We start from the raw sequence: 23,343 nt of genomic DNA on the forward strand, positions 1-23,343 counted from the left end.
CGTCAGGTGACATCTAGGGTTTCCGGGGGGTGTGCCACTGTAGTCGTGCCATCTAGTGGGTGATGTCAGGATGTGCAGGGGTCCAGATGTTTTTTTTCTGGGATTCCTGTGGAAGAAACACAAACAATCTGCTTCTCGTGGTTAGCAGGGCATCTGATTTGAATGCTTTATAGAAAAAGAGGTTTGGTGCCTTAGCCAACTGAGTATTGGGGGATGTATCTTTCCTATTCATTTATTATTATATATTAATGGGTAAAAAGAATTTATCTTTTAACAAAGACTCTAAGGTGGTCGCTCTAACTGGAGGCGGGGTTTCCCTGACTGGAGGCATGGCCGCAGCTTATCAGGACATTGGTTATGCCAATGTCCTTGGCGATCGCACTGAAAGCAGGCCCCGTTGTGATTACGTGGGGTAACTGCATAAACCTGTGTCGTAGCGGGTGCCCCATAATTACCTGATGTAAGTTCCTGTGTCGCTAAAATCCAATTATCTGGGTGTAGGTGTTTAAAGATTAAGGCATGCCTGACGGAATTGTGTTATCATGCCTTCCCAGACAATAGAGCGCAGGAGTAGTGAGCGGATGTCAGGATTATGGCTGCCACGGCTGAGGGTTTTGTTTAGAATGGGCCACATTTACCGGGAAAGTGTGGATTTGGTCTGATGACGTGGGGGAAAGAATTACAGAAGTGGAAGCTGCCGTAGTGGCTACAGGGGAAACTGAACACTTATCTACGAGGACGGAACTCTCGGGGTGGACTGCAAATGGTTTAAGGTCCTTAAATGCTGAAAAAATATCCTCTCAGCCACAAGGTCTCTTAATGATGAGGTGTCAGCAGGGGGAGGAGTCGAAGGAGAGGAAGCCACAGGGTCTCTTACTGATGAGGTATTAGCAGGGGGAGGAGTCAAAGAAGCGGAAGCCGCAGCAAGAGAAACCGAACCTGTGTCTGTGGGGACAGCTGGGGGAGGGGTCAAAGGAGCAGCCTGCCGAACTCGTGTCTTCAGGGGCAGTGGGGGGAGGGGTTGTGGAAGCAGAAGCCGCTGCAGAAGAAAGCAGACATGTGTCTCCAGGGGCAGTGTGGGAGGGGTCGTAGAAGCGGAAGCTGCCACAGGAGAAACCGAACCCATGTCTCCGGAGGCAGCAGTTTTGGGGCTGACTGCAGATTGCTTAGGGTGTTTAAGTCTTAAGCAAATGTCCTTTAACTCCCATATCTCAGTCTCAAAGTCACTTAATCTTTTGGCAGGAGGCCTTGTACATATCCTGAAAATAGTAAATATAGCCATGAGAACCCACGGTGTAGCGAAAATTAAAGCGTCTCTGAGATCTAAAGCCTGTCCCAGGAGAGAAGGATAGAATGTCTGGGACACCTCCTTATAAAACGGAAAAAATCCCATGGTGGAGGGAAACGCAGGGTCACAGAGGCGGGCGGATGCCACTTACCTGTGTCTGGGCGGCTTTTCTGGACCTCAGGCTGGGCGTGAGTGCGGGACACATTGAGCGCCAGATGTTGTTGAGCCAGATCTTGTTGAGCGCGGGCTGCAGAGATGAGAGAGAGGGGGTCCGGAGCAAAGAGGAAACACAAATCTTCATTTGCGCTGGCACCTCAGAGTTGGGTGCTAGAGAAGCAGGTTGGGCCACGTGGAGGTAGCGAAAATGGCCACCTCACGCAGTAATCTTTCCTGCGTCTGAACACCTGAGTGAAGCACTGGCAAGAGAACGAGGTGCGGAAAACGAAGGGTTTTTATAGGAGTAGCTTTCACGAGAATGGGAAGGGGGAGGAGTAACCATAGCACTCCAGGATAGGATGATAACTCTCGTGAGAATGGGAGGGGGGAGGAGTAACCAAAGCACTCCAAATATCGCGGGGATATAGACAATGTCCTGAGGGCATAACATGGCAGAACAGGCACTCCCAGAATGTCCCAACTCTCACAGGAACTAGTAGCCTGAGGGGAAAACATAGCAGATGTGAATGCATCTGCACAATTTCCCAGCAATATGTCTAGAACTTCTTAAAACACAGACTGAGTCTTTTTAATACATAGGCTGTCTCTGATATGTTCTCTCCCAAAAGCCTAGACCAGGGAGAACAGAAGCAACCGACAGCACAGCTATATACAAGATGCTGGGTACTATACCCCAAACCTTATCAAAGGGACTTTCCAAAGTTAACCCTATCACCAAATAATGTGATGATAACAAAAACTATCCATTGTCTTCTTGAACCCTAAGACAACAGGAACCTCACATTTCCACTATAGAGGCTATATTTCCCCCAGTCCTGGAACCTTAGGGTGGGGCCCACTTTTCTTCTTGCTGCTCTCAATTCAAATCAAATAATATTGCATCCGCAGATTGCAACCTAATCAACACAACGAGTGCCACCCCAGCATGCTTCACTTCAGACTGTGTCCAGAGACTTCAGGTGTGGAATGACAACCCTTCAGCTTCATCACTCGGGTGAGACCTTTCCTTTCATAGTATTCTCTAATTCCATTTCAGGTGTTCCACTCCCCAATAAAGTCCCCAAACCTAGATACAGTCCAGGTCCCCTGAGATAGAGCATAGGTTCACCCGTGCCCATAAACTAGGGGAAAATATACCTGAAAGCAGAAGTACACAAGAGCATGCAGGGAATACCCCCAACACTTCATCTGCCTATTACAGTCTTTAGGTCCATGATTGTTCAACAATTTGTTTGGCTTTGTATGTTAACTTTCTTTTCAGCCACCAGGTTCCGGATGCTGACCAGACTTCCCTGGACAGACGACCCCATCAATGTGTACTGGAGCTCCACTTCCTCAGAGCCCCACCCTACGAGGGAAAGAGAGAGACAGACTGGGAGTATGGATGGACCAGTCAACGCCCATGTTCAGCGGGGAAGCAATTACAGAAGCCAGACCTTCCACCCTCTGCAACCCAAAATGACCCTGGATCCATACTCCCAGAGAGATAGAGAATGGGAAGGCTATCAGGGGAGGGGTGGGATGTGGAGATGGGGTTATGGGAATTGTGCAGAGTTGTACCCCTCTTATACTACGGTTTTGTTAATGTCTCCTTTCTTAAATAAATAAAAAATTAAATTAAAAAAAATAATATACATATCAGATGTCAGGCTCAGGAAAACACTAGTATAGTCAATGGGCCCTTTGGCATATAATTAAAATAGGCCTAATAGCTTTCTTCAAAACAGAGACCCCAAATCTTCATCTGCAATATTCCAGCCTTTAGGTTCATGATTAGTCAACAATTTGTTTAGCTTTATATGTTAACTCTTTTTTCAGCCACCAGGCTCCAGATTCTACCATGATGCCTACCAGACATCCCTGGGAAGATGACCCCACCAATGTTCCCTAGAGCCCCACTTCCCCAGAGCCCAGCCCCACTAGGGAAAGAGAAAGACAGGCTGGAATTATGGGTCGACCTGCCAAGACCCATATTCAGTGGAGAAACAATTACAGAAGCCAGACCTTACACCTTCTGCACCCCATAATGACCCTCTGGGTGTATGGACCCAGAGGGTTAAAGAATAGGAAAGCTATCAGGGAGAGGATGAGACATGGAGTTCTGGTGGTGGGAATTGTGTGGAGTTGTACCCCTCTTATCCTATGTTTTTTGTCAGTGTTTCCTTTTTACAAATATATTTTTAAAAAAAGAATATACCTAAAATATACCTAGTAGCTTTTTCAAAAATGGAAACCCCAAATCTCATCAGCTATAGTCGTACCTTTAGATTCATGATTATTAAATGACTTGTTATGCTTTATATATTTTTTTAATTTTATTTATAAAATTGAAATATTGACAAGAACATAGGATAAGAGGGGTATAATTCCACACAATTCGCACTACCAGAACTCCCTATCCCATCCCCCCAACCTTGAAAGCTCTCTTTTGAACCTAAAGGCAAGAATATTGCAGATGAAGATTTGGGGGTCTCCATTTTGGAAAAAGCTAGACAGTATATTTTACGTATATTTCAATGGGCCCATGACTTCACTAGTTTACTAGTTTTTGCCAGACTCTAACAGCTAACATGCATGTGGACCCAAGGTATTATCTGGGGAGATAATATCATAGTTGGAAAAAGGACTAGAAAGGTGGATCAGGGAAAAGAGTAGCTCTCAAATATGGGGAAAGTATATAAATATTATTAACTGTAAGCCTTGTTGATTTTATCTGGGGTCCATATTCAACACAGGAGCCTATGTAACTTCTGAATCCCTGTAGGTATGAGCTCGTATTCTGTGGTCAAGGCTAGGAACATTCTAGGCCGCACTATTTTCAGGACCCATCTTCCTCGAGTGGTAGAGTATTTTGTCCAACTTACCTTTGGAGAATGGAACATTCCCTATCATTGTTGATCCACACTGTGGGCTAGGTCCTGTAGGCTCCCACAAAGGGGTCCATTATGAGCTACTCTCTTCCTGATCCACCTTTCTAGTTCCTTTCCCAACTATGACACTATCTCCCCAGACAACAACTTGGCTTCACCTGCATATCAGAGGTCAGGCTCAGGCAAAAACTAGTAAAGTCATGGTCCCCTTGCAATATACCTAAAATAGACCTAAAATAGCTTTTTCCAAAGCAGAAACCCCAAATCTTCATTGGCAATATTCCAGCCTTTAGGTTCATGATTACTCAACAATTTGTTCTGTATATATCTTAACTCTTTTTCAGCCACCAAGTTCCAGATGATACCATGATGCCAACCCAACTTCCCAGGGCAGACGACCCCACCATGTGTGGTGCCCCACCTCCCCAGATCCCTGCTCCACTCAGGAAAGAGAGAAACTGGCTGGTAGTATGGGTTGCCCTGTCAATGCCCATGTTCAGCAGAGAAGCAATTACAGAAGCCAGACCTTCCATCTTCTGCACCCTATAATGTCCCTGGGTCCATGCTCCAGAGGTATAAAGAATAGGATGCTGTTACTGGAAGGGATTGGATACAGAGTTCCGGGGGTGGGGATTGTGTAGGAATGTACCCCTCTTATCCTATAGTCTTGTCAATATTTCCATTTTATAAATAAAAATATAAAAAAAATGAAACTAGAATAAAAATGGGCACTTGGGGGCATTAGAATAGAATCAAGTACCCATATACAAGCCCACATATACAGGCACTGGATATATAGCAAAGGGGCCAAAACCACTCAGTGAGGAAAAGAAGATTTTCTCCACAAATGGTGCTGGGGAATCTGGACAGTCACCTGGAAAACTGAAACAAGGTCACCACTTAACACCATACACCAAAATCAGGTCACAGTGGATCAAAGACCTGAATATTAGACCAGAAACTCTAAATTCCCAATCTCTGCCCCACTTTGAATAGAATATGAAGGAATAATGTGTGGTGGGTTGAGTCAGGAAGAGAAGGATGAATATTGGATCACCTCACTCTTAGTTGGAACTTCAAATACAAGGACAGAAAGAGAAAATACAAAGTAAAATTTAGACTAGGGTGTTATGCTATACCAAAGCAAAGGACTTTGATTTGGGGAGGGAGTGGAGGCAAAGGTACTAAGTTGAGCTGAGAATGTTTTCCAGACATCCATTACATGGAGCTGGGAAATTGTATCCATACTTCAAAAACTGTTCTGCAAACCATTAAACCCTCTGCTCCCAACAAAACGGGGAAAAAAGGATAGAAACAACAAACTCTAGCAATTACTTAGTGAAAAAAGAACACTTTTACACAGTTTCTGGGAAGAAGAATTGGTCCATTCCCTGTGGAAAACAATCTAGAAATCCCTTAACACATTAACAATCATATGGTAAATTTTGTGATCTAACAATTCCTCTCCAAAGAACACAAAAACATGTATGTGAAGAGATATGTGTATTCTTAAATTATTGCAGCATTATTTGTAGTAAGCAAATTTTGGAAACAATTCAGTGTCAACAGATGAGTAGTTCAGTAAGTCATGATATATATTCACAGTTGAATATAACTCAGCTGTCAGAAATGATAAAATCTATTTTACATCATGGAGATATGGAAATGTAGCATTGTGACAACAACAATCCTATACATCAACGCTTCCTCTATAAAGTTAATTTTAAAAGTCGAGTAAATAAAATAGACAAAAACAAAAAAAGAAAAGAGAACAGATATTACAATGAGAGAGAGAGAAAGAGACTTGACTTGTAGTTGTTGGTTTCAAAGATATTAGAAGGACTAGAGCAAAGAATGCTGATAACCTACTAAAACAGACTACCAGGACAAGACAGTTGCCCTCTCCAGTGAGATATTTCTCCTCTACCCAACACTATTCTGAACTCTGTATTAGATAACTTTGTCCAGCTATAGGCTAATGTAAGTGTTCTGAACACATTTAAGGTAGGCTGGATGAAGCTATAACACTTGATAGGTAAGATATATTAAATACATTTTATACTTCTGATATTTTGTCTTTTCTAATGTTTATTATAGCTTCTGGTACTTCCAACTTACAATAGGTTCATTGTTGTGTAGCATCATCCTAAGTAGAGGAAAATATGCATTCTAATTTGCTTCTAATATTCTCATTGACATAGAGCAGCTGGACTCAAAATAGGGGCTTAATAAGAATGTATTGTTGAGTATTTCATTCATTGTTTCTATACAAACAATTTCAGGTTAGATCAGCTGTATTTATTCCTACAGACCACCTTATTTTTAAGAAAGATCTACTATTGTACCTCAATTGTGCAGCTTACCAAATTAGCAAAGATAGCACCTTCTGTATATTTTTTGAAAGTGAATATGGTTAATTGTAGTAAATACTAAGGAAGGAAAGATTAAAACGATGATGAGTACAGAGAAGCATGTGTTGAGAGTGATTCAGAAAATAGGAATAATTAGATTATGTGGCTCAGAAGACCCAAATAAATAATGAATTAAAACAAGAGCCTGGATCCAGGTGAGGAAGGGAAAGAGTAGTCCTATAGCAGTGCCGGGCTAGTGTCACTGGAGAGAGAAGAGACCAGGAACTAGTGTCTCTGGAGAGAGAAGAGACCAGGAACTAGTGGCTGAGCAGAAACACAATGCAATACCTTTATTGATCAGAGACACTTTTTACATATCTCTTTAACCAGAAGTGGCAAGTGGGAAAAGGAAGTGGCTTGGAGAAGGGGTGGATATAAGAAAAGAGCACGAATGTAGAAAGCTTCCATAGCAGCTGTTGCAAAGGTTCTAACCAATTGGATAAACCAGTACCCTGCAGGCAGGGCGGGTCTCAGGCAAAACAATGATTATGTAAATATACCACAGCATCAAGCAATGCAGGGACCTGGTGTAATGACCAACATAGCAGAAGAGTCAGAGACTAATGAACGAGTGCCAGAGTCAGTAGGCTTCTCTCGCATTGCTTCTCCTTTTGTGTCCTTTTTTTATGTTTCTATCTCTGGGTACCCTAGCTCTCCTTCTTCCCATATATGTCCTCTGTCTTACAAAATTCAGGTGTTGTCCCCTACTTATTCCCTGTTGTACTCACTCCTTTCAGGGAGTTCATTTATTCTTTTTATTTTGGCTATCCCTTATAAACAAGTGAGTTCAATACCTCTAGCACTAGCACTAAATCTAACCTATTTTATGTATTTTTATTCTAGTTGCCTGCAAGATACTTTCCCCTTGAGTTTCCAACTTACCTCTGAGATTTAATTTCTCAAATGTTAATTATTCTCCTGTCTCATTCTCCTTATCTTTTAAAACAAATTCCTTCTAATCTATTACCACCAATGACACTACCAGGTTCCTGTGTCTCTTCCTTGATGCCTTTATCCCTCTCAAGTTATTATACTATATCCAATTATCTGCTAAGTTATTATAACCTTTCTTTAAAAAAGGTCCTAATTTTTTAGCTTAAGTTTTCTTTCTAAATTCATGTCAAACATTATCTAAATTAGCATAGCATATTTTATAAGATTTCCTTGCCTCAGCTTCTTTTTGCTCTACATCCTTCAAGCAGATACTACATTCAAATCATGTTATTTCACTTTGTAGATATGACTTTAAGTTAAACCCTGTACCTCAGAATCAATAATTCCACCTGTGTTGGTTCTCTGTGCAAGTTCGTGCCAAAGTCTGCTATAATTTATCTCCTCAGCAGAATTACAGATGAAAAATACTGAAGTGATATTACCAACGATTATTATTGTCTTCTTCACTGTCATCCTCTAAAGACTAAAGTCATAAATGGAAATCAAGTATTTAGGGGAGTTCTGTAAGGCTATAAAAGTTTATGTCAAAGGCTTCCATAGACTCATACTGATGAGATGGCAGTAAAGTAAGTCATTGGGGAGATACAGTATCATGAGAAGAGCAAAAATGCAAAATTTAGGGGCATGCAAAACATTTTATTTATTTTCCCTTTTGTTGCCCTTGTTGTCATTTTTATTGTTCTTGTAGTTATTATTATTGTTGTTATTGATGTCATCATTGTTAGATAGGACAGAGAGAAATGTAGAGAGGAGGGGAAGACAAAGAGAGGGAGAGAAAGATAGATGCCTGCAGACCTACTTCACTGCCTGTGAAGCAACTCCCCTTCAGGTAGGGAGCCAGGGGCTTGAACCGGGATCCTTAGGCCAGTCCTTACGCTTTGCACCACATGTGCTTAACCCGCTGTGCTACCGCCCAACTCCCAGCAAAACATTTTTAATAAGGCAAGAGTGGGAAGATCAAAGAAAAATGATTTTAAAATAAAATCACTTAACCTCATCAACTTTGTGCAAATAACAAAATTTGATTTTCAACTTTAAAACATCAATTACAAAAGGTGAATATAAAGTACTCAACTAGTGCCTACACTAGGCACTAGAACATCCATTGTTTCTAACCCTCACTAACTCCTGGCAAGATAGATATTATCAGTTCTTTTCTAAAGGAGACAAAACTGTGATTCAAAAAAGTTACACTGTGACAGGGTCAGGATACTAATCTGAACTCATATTAGCTTTGATCCAAAGTCTGTGCTCTTTCTGTCAAAGATGTCAAGGATGGGAACTAAAAATATAGTTTTAAATTTGGTGCAAAAGAGGGTATTAGTAACCATCCAGAGTTCACTGTCCATACAGAAATGAAAGTGGATGTCAATTTGTACGTGGGTTAAAGAAAAAGCAACACAACTCTTTAAAGAAATTTAATAGGGTGAGAGATGAATCTGTCATCTGAGTTTTACAAGATGTAAAGGAAAATGCTTTATAGTAAGAGAGGGCATGTGTGTACTTGTCTCCAGAATCAAAGGAGTCAGATAAATGGGAGGGTTTGAAAATGCAAGCGAGAAAGTGGAAAGAAGGGGGGAAAATGGAAGTACAAAGCACAGATAGAGAGGACTCAACCTTATTAAGAGAAGACATTGGGACTCGGCATTGATGCATCTTATTAAGAGCACATATTTCCATGTGCAAGGACCCAGGTTCAAGCCCCAGGTCCCTTTATATCTTCCATTCCCTCTCTCAATTTCACTCTGTTGTACAAAATAAAATAAATTAAAAGAGAGAGGAAAACTTTCCTTAAAAACAGAATCATCAAAAGACAGAGGAACAGGGGCTGAGCAGAGATGCAACCAGTTAAGCACACACATTCCTATGACAACCTGAATTTGAGTCCCTGTTCCCTACCTGCTGAGGGGAAGTGTCACGAGTTGTGAAGCAGGCCTACAGTTATTTATTCTATCTCCTTCTCTTCCACCTCTACTTTCTCAATTTCCCTCTACACTATCATATAAAATAGAAAGGAAGGGGCCAGTTAGTGGCACATCTGGTTAAGTGCACATGTTGCAATGCATAAAAACCCAGGTTTGAGCCCCAGGCCCCACCAGTGAGGGAGAAAGCTTCATGAGTGGTGAAGCAGTGCTGCAGATGTCTCACTGTCTCTCTCCCTATCACCTCTCCCCTCTTATTCCTGGCTATGTCTATTTATTAATAAATAAATAAATAAATATTATAAAACAAATTTTAAATATTAAAATAAAATAGAAAGGGGAAAAAAGCAACCTGGAGCAGTGCAGGCATCAAGCCCCTGGTGGCAATAAATAAATAAACAAACTGTTGTTTTCGACGGGTTATGTTGTTTTCGCCGGGCTGGCTTCACGGGTGGGTAACAGATGACCAGGGACTCATGGTTGAGCTGTTGGCAGTATCTCTTTATTCATGCAGGACGCAGCACAATCTAAGCCGAGCTAAGCTAAACTCAAGGTACAGTACTCTAAAACTCACAATGCTGTCTTTATATATACTTCCCAAGTAGGGTGGAAACAGGATGTGACATAGAGAGGGTGGAGAGAAAAGTGACTGGTGAAAATCAGGGTGTGACAAAGAAGGGATCAGGGTGTGACAAGGAGGGGGGGTGGAGCAAAAACATTTCATGAAACAGTGGGGATTGAACCAATGCCCTGGAGGGAGGTGCTTGTTAACAGCGGTTATGTAAATAGAATGAAGTGGTTATGTAAATAGAATAGTGTTAAGCAGGGGGGATTTAAACCAAATGAAACAGAAGGGGTCTCATGCATACCAACAACAAACAAATAAATAAATCAGATAGAGGAAGATATTAAAGGTTTTGAAATTGAATCTCTGGAAGGGATCAGTTGATCGCTTACACCATAAAGCACATTCCTTACCATGAATTAGGTCTTAGGTTCAAGTTCTGGTATCAAATGGAAACACCAGAGTATCATTGAGGCTCCTGAGAAAATGGAGTAATGGAGTATTGCTGTAGTATCATTCCCTCTTTCTAGGTCTCTCTCTTTATCTATACCTCCTGCCCCTGGAATAAAATGAAAGAAAGAAAAACTCAACCTGGATTCATGCATGTAAGACACACACACACACACACAATGGGAATTCTCACTGACTTTCACTACTGTCTTGGTACTAGGGCTTGTCATGGGATACTTAAGGAAAGTGAAAAGAAACTAAAGAAAATTAAATTTTAGGGAGAGGAAGATAGCATAGTGATTGCGCAAAAAAGACTTTTATGCCTGAGGCAAGGGCCAGGTTCAATCACCACCACTTTTATAAGCCACAGCTGAACAGTGCTCGGATAAAATAAACAAATAATGTTAAAACAATCAAATAAAATTGCATAAACCCCCACATATCCCAAACTTCTTATATACCCCAAACTTCTTATATACTTTGTCTTAAAATCTGTACAGCCTTGTTTGTTATGTAGTAGATACTGGTAATGTGGATGAACAACAACATTGTTCACCATTTTATGTCTTTTTAATTTTATTAGTCAGTTCTGGATTATATTTCCTACTAATGGCTCACTCTTATCCAAACACGGTTATCTTCTTTGTGCCCTACAAACTCAGTCATGCTCTCTCCACCACAGAGCCTTTGTTCCAGCAACATGCCCTCAGTACTGTAACTCTCTTTGCCCAGAAATCTGGACTAGTTATTCTTCTTCACATTTTTGGTTCAAATATCACCTTCCTTGTGAGGGCAATTGCAATTACCAGGCTTTGTATTTGCTATTTGTGGCACCTACCCCATAGTGAAACACAAACAGTCCCAATCTCTAGTATTTTGTTCCACTCTGCTCTAAAATTGTTATCACCTGACATACTTTTGGTATTTGTTTCTGGTTATCTCTCATGTTATCTCTCTCACATCATTAGCTAATTAGAAAATTAGCTCATGGCACCTCTAACCACTGCAAGGCTTTTTTTTTCTTTTCTTTCTTTCTTTCTTTCTTTCTTTTTTTTTTTTTCCCATAGGTTTTCCTTCAGTGTATTTCCTTAGCACGTGTTAACCTGTGGTGCACACTTCAGAATAGCTATTTTATTGATGCAATCTGGAGCTACAAATTTATAAAATTAAATTTGGGGGTATAGTTTTACATCTTGATATGTGTATAAGACTCACTACACCCACACCAAGAGATGCAGAGCCACCCTAATATGTGTGACACAAAAGACCACAAATAGTCAAAACAATTCAGAGAAAAAAGAAAAAAAAGGGGGGTAATCATACTCCATGACTTCAAACTGTGCTACAAAGCAATTATTGAAGTAGTATAGTATTGAAATAAAAACAAGGAGTCACCTAATTGTGCATAGCAGCACAATTCATAATAGCTAAAACCTGGAAGCAACCCAGGTGCCCAACAACAGATGAGTGGCTGAGAAAGCTGTGGTATATATACACAATGGAATACTATGCAGCTATCAAGAACAATGAACCCACCTTCCCTGACCCATCTTGGACAGAGCTAGAAGGAATTATGTTAAGTGAATTAAGTCAGAAAGATAAAGATGAGTATGGGATGATCCCACTCATCAACAGAAGCTGACTTAGAAGATCTGAAAGGGAAACTAAAAGCAGGACCTGATCAAATTGTAAGTAGGGCACCAAAGTAAAAACCCAGTGGTGAGGGGTAGACATGTAGCTTCCTGGGCCAGTGGGGGGTGGGAGTGGGTGGGAGGGATGGGTCACAGTCCTTTGGTGGTGGGAATGGTGTTTATGTACACTCCTAGCAAAATGTAGACATATAAATCAGTAGTTAATTAATATGAGAGGGGGAAATCAATTGTATGTCTCAAAGTTTCTCAAAAGACAAACTGAATCTTTTTAATATATAGGCTATGTATTTGATATGCGGACTCTCTCAAAAGCCTAGACCAAGTAGATTAGAAGCATCCAATAGCACAGCTATATACAAGATACTGGGTACTGTACAGCAAACCATAACAAAGGGACTTTTCAAAGTTAACCCAATTAACAAATAATGTGATGATAATATTAACTATCGATTGTCTTTTTGAACCCTAAGACAGCAGGAACCTCACATCTTCACTATAGAGCCCCTACTTCCCCCAGTCCTGGAACCCTTGGATAGGGCCAACTTTCCCGTATGCATCTCCCAATCCAAACCAAATAATATTGCATCCGCCGATCACAACCTAACCAAAGCAACGATTGCCACCTCAACATGCTTCACCTCAGGCTGTATCCAGAGACTTCACGTGTGGAATGACAACCCTTCAGCTTCATTACTCGGGTGAGACCTTTCCTTTTATAGTACACTCTAATTTCATCTCAGGTAGTTCACTTTCTAACAAAGTCCCATAACCTAGATATACACCAGTTTCTGTGAGAGAGAGCTTATGTGCACACGTATCCATAAACTACTGCAAAATATATACCTGAAAGCAGAAGTACACTAGAGTTTGCAGTGAGTACCTCCTTAACACTTCCTCTCCACTATTCCAAGCTTGGGATCCATGATTGCTCAACAAATTGTTTGGCTTCATATGTTAACTCTCTTTTCAATCACCAGGTTCCAGATGCCACCAGTGTTGTTAAAATTCGGACGGCTCTTGCCGGGCGGGCTAGCTTCACGGCGGGTAACAGAGACGCGGAGACAACAGCTGGGCAGGGAAGCTGTATTTCTTTATTCAGGAACAACGATTCATAAACTAAGACAAACTAATCACCAAACAGAACTCTGCTGTCTCTTTGCAGCGGCACAAGCACTCTCTGTCTTACTCTGGAACTCAGGAACTCTCCAACTCTGGAACTCTGGAACTCTCGTACTGGGGAACCCTCTGAAACTCTTCCACTGTGGAACTCTAACTTACTCTGTAACTCTCAAACTCTCGAACTCAGGAACTCAGGAACTCTCGGACTCAGGAATCCTCTCTCGGGGTTCTTTTGGGGTGGGGCCAAGCAGGCCCACGAAATTAACAGGACTGATGCAATTCTCTTGGCGGGGAAGAACTAGCACCCAATGTAAAGCATACAACACACCAGGATGCTGGCTAGGCTTCCCTGGATTGAAGACCCCACCAATGTGTCCTGGAGCTCAGCTTCCCCAGAGACACACCTTACTAGGGAAAGAGAGAGGCAGACTGGGGGTATGGACCGACCAGTCAACGCCCATGTTCAGCGGGGAAGCAATTACAGAAGCCAGACCTTCTACCTTCTGCAACCCTCAACGACCCTGGGTCCATGCTCCCAGAGGGCTAGAGAATCGGAAAGCTACCATGGGAGGGGGTGGGTTATGGGGATTGGGTGTTGGGAATTGTGTGGAGTTGTACCCCTCCTACCTTATGTTTTTGTTCACTAATCCTTTCTTAAATAAAAAATTTAAAAAAAGAACTAACATGATTAAAATGAATATTCTACCTAGAGCCATATACAAATTTACTGCAATTCTCATCAAGTTCCCACCAATATATTTATTTTTATTTGTGATTTAATGTTAAATTACAAAATTGTACGATAATAGGAGTGTAATTCTGCACCATTCCCACCACCAGAGTTCTGTATACTATGTCCTTTATTGGAAACTACAGTAGTTCTCCCATGTTCACAGATATGGACTGATTTTATAATTATCTATATCTATGTATGTATATTTTTCCCATTTTTTCAGTGGTCCTGCATTCACTTCTTTTCTAGTTCATCTCTACACTTAATGCTACTTCCAAGTATCTTTCTTTTTTCTTTTCTATTTTTTATTTTTAGTAACTTAATATTATTTTAATTTTTTTAACTATTTATTTATAAAATGAAAACACTCACAAGACCATAGGATAAGAGGGGTACAACTCCCACCACGAGGGCTTCATATCCCATCTCCTCCCCTGATAGTTTTCCTATTCTTTTTTAAAATTTATTTAAGAAAGGAGACATTAACAAAAAACAAAACCTTAGGATAGGAGGGGTACAACTCCACACAATTCCCACCACCAGATCTCCATATCCCATCCCCTCCCTAATAGCTTTCCCATTCTCTATCCCTCTGGGAGCATGGACCCAGGGTCTTTGTGGATTGCAGAAAGTGGAAGGTCTGGCTTCTGTAATTGCTTCCCCGCTGAACATGGGCGTTGGCTGGTCAATCCATACTCCCAGTCTGCCTCTCTCTTTCCCTAGTAAGGTGGGTCTCTGGGGAAGCAGAGCTCCAGGACACATTGGTGGGGTCTTCAGTCCAGGGAAGTCTGGGCAGCATCATGCTGGCATCCAGAACCTGGTGGCTGAAAAGAAAGTTAACATACAAAGCCAAACAAATTGTTTGGCAATCATGGACCTAAAGGTTGGAATAGTGCAGATGAAGTGTTGGGGGGTACTCACTGTAGACTCTTGTGTACTTCTGCTTTCAGGTATATATTTTTCCCTGGTTTATGGGCACATGTGAACATATGCTCTATCTCAGGGGACCTGGTCTATATCTATGTTTGGGGACTTTATTGGGGAGTGGAACACCTGGAATGAAATTAGAGAATACTATGAAAGGAAAGGTCTCACCCGAGTGATGAAGCTGAAGGGTTATCATTCCACACCTGGAGTCTCTGGACACAGTCTGAAGTGAAGCATGCTGGGGTGGCACTCTTTGCATTGATTAGGTTACGATCGGCGGATGCAATAGTATTTGATATGAATTGAGAGAAGCATGCAGGAATGTGGGCCCCACCCTAAGGTTCCAGGACTGGGGGAAATATAGGCTCTATAGAGGAAATGTGAGATTCTTGCTGTCTTAGGGTACAAGAAGACAATGGATTGTTATTGTTTTTTTTTTTAATTTATTTTTTATTTAATAAAGGATAAATTAACAAAACCATAGGGTGGGAGGTGTACAACTCCACACAACTCCCACCACCCAATCTCCATATCCCACCCCCTCCCCTGATAGCTTTCCTACTCTCTATCCCTCTGGGAGCATGGACCCAGGGTCTTTGTGGGCTGCAGAAGGTGGAAGGTCTGGCTTCTGTAATTGCTTCGCCGCTGAACATGAGCGTTGACTGGTCGGTCCATACTCCCAGTCTGCCTCTCTCTTTCCCTAGTAGGGTGGGTCTCTGGGGAAGTGGAGCTCCAGGACACATTGGTGGGGTCTTCAGTCCAGAGAAGCCTGGCCGGCATCCTGATGGCATCTGGAACCTGGTGGCTGAAAAGAGAGTTAACATACAAAGCCAAACAAATTGTTGAGCAATCATGGACCCAAACGTTGGAATGGTGGAGAGGAAGTGTTAGGGGGATACACACTGCAAGCTCTAGTGTACTTCTGCTTTCAGGTATATATTTTGCACTAGTTTATGGATAAGTGTGAACATATGCTCTCTCACATAGGATTGTTATTGTTATCATCACATTATTTGGTAATTGGGTTAACTTTGAAAAGTCTCTTTGTTAGGGTTTGCTGTATAATACCCAGCATCTTGTATATAGCAGTGCCACCGGTTGCTTCTGTTCTACCTGGTCTTGACTTTTGACAGAGGCAACATATCAAAGATTCAGCCTATTTATTAAAAAGACTCAGTCTGTGTTTTAAAAAGTTTGAGACATATGATCAATTTTCCCCTCTTACATCAATTAAATAGTGGTTTATATGACTACACTTTAATAGGAGTGTACATAAACACCATTCCCACCACCAGAAGACTGTGTCCCATCCCACCCACCCACCCCCAGGAAGCTGAATATCCACCCTCACCATCACCACAGGGTTTTTACTTTGTTGCCCTACTTTCAATTTAGTCAGATCCTGCTTTTAGTTTCCCTTTCTGTTCTTCTTTCTCAACTTCTGTTGATGAGTGGGATCATCCCATGCTCATCTTTATCTTTCTGATGTAGCTCACTTAACATAATTCCTTCTAGCTCCATCCAAGATGGGTCAGAGAAGGTGGGTTCATTGTTCTTAATAGCTGCATAGTATTCCATTGTGTATATATACCACAGCTTTCTCAGCCATTCCTCTGTTGTTGGGCACCTGGGTTCCTTCCAGGTTTTAGCTATTATGAATTGTGCTGCTATGAACATAGGAGTACACACCTCTTTTTGGTTGGGCATTATGGAGTCCTTGGGGTATATCCCCAGGAGAGGAATTACTGGGTCATATGGAAGGTCTGTGTCTAGCCTTGTGAGAGTTCTCCAGACTGCTCTCCAGAGAGGCTGGACCAAGTTACATTCCCACCAGTAGTACAGAAGGGTTTCTCTGTCCCCACAGCCTCTCCAGCATTTGTTGCTGCTGTCCTTTTTGATGTATGCCATTCTCAAAGGGGTGAGGTGGTATCTCAATGTTATCTTTACTTGTATTTCTCTGACAATCAGTGGCCTGGAACAGTTTTTCATATGTTTGTTAGCCTTTTGGATCTCCTCTGAAGTGAATGTTTTGTTCATATCCTGTGCCCATTTTTGGATGGGGTCATTTGCTTTTTTGGTGCTAAGTTTGCTGAGTAATTTGTATATTTTGGTGATTAGTCTCTTGTCTGATGAATGGCATGTGAAAATCTTCTCCCATTCTATGAGGGGTCTTTTTGTTTTGTGTGATAGTTTCTTGGCTGTGCAGAAGCTTTTCAATTTGATGTAGTCCCACTGGTTTGTTTCTACTTTAGTCTTTCTTGCAATTGGGTTTGTTTCATCAAAGATGCCCTTGAGGTTTAGGTGGGAAAGTGTTCCACCAACGTTTTCCTCTAAGTATTTGATAGCTTCTGGTCTAACATCCAGGTCCTTGATCCATTTGAAGTTGATTTTTGTTTCTGGTGAGATAAGGTGGTTCAATTTCATTCTTCTGCATGTTTCAACCCAGTTTTCACAGCACCATTTATTGAAGAGAGCTTAGCTTTCCTATTCTTTATCCCTCTGGGAGTATGGACCCAAGATCATTGTGGGATGCAGGAGGTGGAAGTTCTGGCTTCTGTAATTGCTTCCCTGCTAAACATGGGCATTGACAGGTCGATCCATACTCCCAGGCTGTCTCTTTCCCTAGTGGGGAAGGGCTCTGAGGAAGCAGAGCTCCAAGGCACATTGGTGGGGTTGTCTATCCAGGGAAGTCTGGTTGCATCCTGCTAGCATCTGGAACCTGGTGGCTGAAAAGAGAGGTAACATACAAAGCCAAGCAAATTGCTGAATAATCGTGGACCTAAAGGCTGGATAGTGCAGATATAGTGTTGGGAGAGTCCTCCATTTTATAGATAGCTAGTAGGCATATTTTAGTTATATTTCAAAGGGCCTGTAGCTACAGTAATTTTTTGTTTGTTTGTTTTGTTTTGTTTTTTTGCCTGAGCCTGAAATCTGATATGCAGGTGGATCCAAGTTATTGTCTGGGGAGATGATGTCATGCCTGCGCAAAGGAAAGATGGCTGGATCAGGGAAGAGAGTAGCTCCCAAATATGGGAAAGGCGTATAAATATTGTTGACTGTAAACCCCATCAATCTTATGTGATCTGGGGCCCATAATTAATTTAGGAGCCTATGTGACCTCTGCATACCTCTAGATCTGAGCTCACATTCTGTGTTCATGAGTAGGAATAGTCCATGCTGCCCCAGATCGATCCATCTTCCTTAGGTGTAGCATAGAGTATGTTGTCTATAGGGAAATTATGAGAGTATGGTAGAGCCTGGCAGGGCTTGAACTGGGGGTTGTGTCTATCCTGTTAGTCTTTCTCTCTACAGAGAGGTTGAGCAAGAGGGACACAGGAACCCCAAAGTATTACCAGGTCATATCAGACTCCCTGTCTCACAAAACACCCTGCATTTTTCTGCCTCCAGGAGCCCAGCATTCCTTAAAACATTAAGCCAGCTCCCCCTGTTCCACCCTGCATTCTTTGATACTATGGCCGTCCTTTTATTATCTACATATCTATCTTCTGCTTCGTCTTACAAATGACTTAAGGCCTCCCTATTCCCCCACCCATTCTGCTCATTTAATATATTCTTTTCCTACCCTCAAGACTACAGTTGTATTATTAATCCTACCAGTTAAAATCCTAGCAACAATTGCTAAGGCAACCCCTACCATTCCCAGCCCCTTTCACCTTTCTCAGCCCGTTTCCTAACCATGTATGGTATTGTCAAGCCACTTCTGTTTCTGACTTGGCTCTTCCCTTTTCGGGCCTGGAGAGGCAGGCAGGCAGACTGGGAGGCAGACACTGGCCATTGTGGTTTTGCGCCACATGGGTTAACCAGGTGTGCTACTGCCTGACTCTGGGGCGCTCGGATGAATAAAGATTTGAATTGCCTTGCCACCACAAGCTTGGTTCCTGGGTCATCTCTCTCGCATGCCTCACTAGCCCGACAGTTGTCCATCCTCCTTTCAGAGGATGGAACATTCTCTACCATTGGTGATACAAGTTCAGGGCAAGGTCCTATGGGGGCCCACAAAGGGATCTATTTTGTTGTTCCTGATAGAAATGACCAGTAACAATGGAGAAACGGATTTATTCGAGTTCTAGGCCCATCAAGTCTGTTTGGAAATCTCAGGATTCCCCGATTAAGTAATATGAGAGGGGAAAAACTGATTGAATGCTTCAAACTTTTTAAAGCACAGACTGAGTCTTTTAATACGTAGGCTGAGTCTTTGATATGTTGACTCTCTTAAAAGCTTAGTCCAGGAAGAACAAAAGCAACCGGTGGCATAGCTATATGCAAATGACGTCAAAGTAAATAAAGTATGGTGATGGTGTGTATGATGCAGCAAACCCTAACAAGGGGATTTTTCAAAGTTAACCCAATTGCCAAACAATGTGATTATTGAAATAACTATCTATTGTCTTCTTGAACCCTAAGACAACAAGAATCTCTCACTTCCTCTATAGAGTCTATGTCTCTCCCAATCCTGGAACCTCTGGGGTGGGGCTCACTTCCCTGCATGCTTCTCTCAAGTCATACCAAATGATAATGCATCTGCCGATTCCAACTTAATCAATGCGACGAGTACCATCTCAACTTAATATTATTTACAAAATTATAAGATAATATGGGTATAATTCTGCATTGTTCCTACCACCAGAGTTCTTTATCCCCATTCCTTCCAGTGGAAGCTGCAGTAGTTCTCCCAAATTTGCAGATATAGGTTGACTATAAATATAAATATTTATATTTATATTTATAAATATAAATATCTATAAATATTTGTCTATATTTATATAATTTGCTTTTTTCCCCCTATTGTCCTGCCTGCTCTTCCTTTCCAAGTCACACCCACACCTATTACTACTTCCAATGTCTTTCCTCTTCTCTATCTCTGGGTCCTAGTGGAATTAGAGTTCAGAGCCCTGTGGTCATTTTCCCCTATCATTTCTCCCACTCTGGGAGTACTAACAAAAATTCTTTTTGGAGTGAAGAAGGTGGGAGTTGTGGATTCTGTAACTGACTGTCTGCTGAACATAGGCATTGGTAAGTTGATCCATACCCCAAGTCTACTTCTACCTCTCCTTAGCAGGGTAGCGCTCTGAAGAAGTGAGGTACTAGGACACATTTGTGAGGTTGTCAGGGAAGTCAGGATGGAATCTTGATAGCATCTGCAACTTCCCACCAATATCTTTAAGAAAGTGGAACAGAAGCTACAAAAGTTTATCTGGAACCAGAGAATACCTAGAATCACCAAACAATCTTGGGGGTGGGGTAAAAGGAACAGAACTGGAGGCACCACACTCCCACATCTTAAACTGTGTTGCAGGGCCCTTGTAATCAAAACCATCTAGTACTAGAACACACTGACCAGTGGAATAGAATTGAAAACATAGAAATAAGTTCCCACATCTATAGTCATCTAATTTTTGACAAGGGGGCCCAAACTATTAAATGGGGTAAAAAGAGTCTCTTCAACAAATTGTGTTAGGTAAAATGGGTTGGAAAGTGCAGAAGAATGAAACTGAACCACTGCATTTTACCACACATGAGAGTAAATTGCAAATGGGTCAATGACTTGGATGTTATACCAGAAGCTATCAAATACTTAGAGGAAAATATTGGCAGAACTCATTTCCCATTAATTTTATAAACATTTTCTTTTCTTTTTTTAATATTTATTTATTTATTCATTCCCTTTTGTTGCCCTTGTTGCTTTATTGTTGTAGTTATTATTGTTGTTGTCGTTGTTGGATAGGACAGAGAGAAATGGAGAGAGGAGGGGAAGACAGAGAGGAGGAGAGAAAGATAGACATCTTTAGACCTGCTTCACCGCCTGTGAAGCGACTCCCCTGCAGGTGGGGAGCCGGGGTTCTAACCAGGATCCTTATGCCAGTCCTTGTGCTTTGTGCCACCTGCGCTTAACCCGCTGCGCTACAGCCCGACTCCCTATAAACATTTTCAATGATACAAATCCAATTGCAAGGAAGACCAAAACAAAAATAAGCTAATGGGAATACATTAAATTGTAATTTTTCTGCACAGCAAAAAACAAACAAAAATAAAATACCTAAACAAAGAGACTCTTTACAGATCTTTTTTTAATCTTTTTTTAATATTTATTTTATTTATTTATTCCCTTTTGTTGCCCTTGTTGTTTTATTGTTGTAGTTATTATTGTTGTTGTCGTTGTTGGATAGGACAGAAAGAAATGGAGAGAGGAGGGGAAGACAGAGAGAAGGAGAGAAAGATAGACACCTGCAGACCTGCTTCACCACCTGTGAAGCGACTCCCCTGCAGGTGGGGAGCCGGGGTTCGAACCGGGATCCTTATGCCGGTCCTTGTGCTTTGCGCCACCTGCGCTTAACCCGCTGCGCTACAGCCCGACTCCCTCTTTACAGATCTACAGATGAATTTAATAACCAGATATATAAAGAGATCAGTTGGGAGCTGGGCAGTGGCTCTCCCAGTTAAACGTACATAGTACTATGTGCAAGGAACTAAGCAAGGACCCAGGTTCAAGCCTCCATTCCCCACCTGCAGCGAGGACACTTCACAAGCAGTGAAGCAGGTCTTCAGGTATCCTTCTCTCTCCCTGTCTCCCCTTCCTTTCTCATTTTTTTTGGTCCTATTCAATAACAAATGGAAAGAAAGAAGAAAAATGAAAAGGAAAAAATAGTCACCAGGAGCAGTAGATTCATAGTGCCGGCACTGAGTCCCAATGACTAGAAACAAAACTAAATAAACTGCTCACTAAGCTCAGCAACAACAACAACCAAAAAAAAAAAAAAAACAGATTACTGCATCCATAAGTGGGGAGAGGATATGAACAGAATATTCACCACAGAAGAGATTCAAATGGCCAACAGACATACGAAAAAGTGCTCCAAGTAATTGAATGACAGAGAAATGCAAATAAAGGCAACAATGAGATACCACTTCACTCCTGTGAGAATGCCATGCATCAGAAACTACAAGAACAGCAAATGCTGAAGAGGTTGTCAGGACAAAAGAACCTTTCTGCACTGCTGGTGGGAATGTAAATTGGTCCAATTCCTGTGGACAGCTGTCTGGAGAACTCTGAGGCAGCTAGAAGTGGACCTTCCTTATGATCCTGTTCCTTTCCTGGGGATATACCCCATAGAACCAAACTCACCCATCCAAAAATATCTGTGTATACCTATGTTTATAGCAGCACAATTTGTAATAGCCAAGACCCGGAAGTAACCCAGGTGTCCAACAACAGATGAGTGGCTGAGAAGTTGTGGTATATATACACAATGGAATACTACTCAGCTATTTAAATTGTGAATTCACCTTTTTCACCTCATCTTGGATAGAGCTTGAAGGAATCTTAAATCTTGAATTTCATGTTAAATGAAATCAGCCAGAAAGAGAAGGATAAATACAAGATGAGTTCACTTATGAACAGAATTTGAGAAATAAGAACAGAAGGGAAAACACAAAGTATAACTTGGACTGGGTTTGGTATATTACACCAATGTATAGGACATCGAGGGCAGGAGTGATTCAGTTCCTGGTGTGCAGTGATGTAGCAGGACCTAGGCTGGCAATTAGAGTGTTTTGTGGAAAACCGGGAAGTTTTACACATGTACGAAGGACTGCATTTACTGTTGACTGTAAATCATTAATACACCCAATAAAAAATTTAAAAAGATAAACAGCAAGGCAACCCAACAATTGGATGAGGCTATTGATACTTCTTATGTCTAATAAGAGGTTGAGATTCAAAATATGTAAAGAAACCAAAATGACACTTAAATCATGGGTGAATATTTCTGGAGAGAAAAACTGACAAGGCAGTGGAGAATGAAAGGTAGGTTTATGACAGGAAAAACTAGCTGTGACTTAAGAAAATCTTACTCTGAAACTGGAGATTAAAAAAATAAAGGTGGAAAAAGATGAAGACAATAACAGAATGGGGAAACTGAAAGGGAAAAATGATGGGTTAGAACTTAAACAATTTCTATTAGGAGAGGAATAGAGCTAAAAACCATTTTGAATATAAATAATGTGCAGAGCACATATGCTTTCTTTTTCTCACACATGCATACAAATTATACACAGCCACACACAAAAAGGCATATTACAGTTCTCATATACTCTCTATTCTTCAAACAAATGTTTTTAAAACTTGTCCCACCCATTCCCACACTTAAATTACAGAAAGACTGGGATGCCAAACAGACATACATACACTCTCTGATACTCATATACTTTCTGAAGTACATAAATATATATTCAGACACTACAGTGCCTTTCTATA

This window comes from Erinaceus europaeus, chromosome X (assembly GCF_950295315.1).
Source record: "Erinaceus europaeus chromosome X, mEriEur2.1, whole genome shotgun sequence".
Taxonomy (NCBI): domain Eukaryota; kingdom Metazoa; phylum Chordata; class Mammalia; order Eulipotyphla; family Erinaceidae; genus Erinaceus; species Erinaceus europaeus.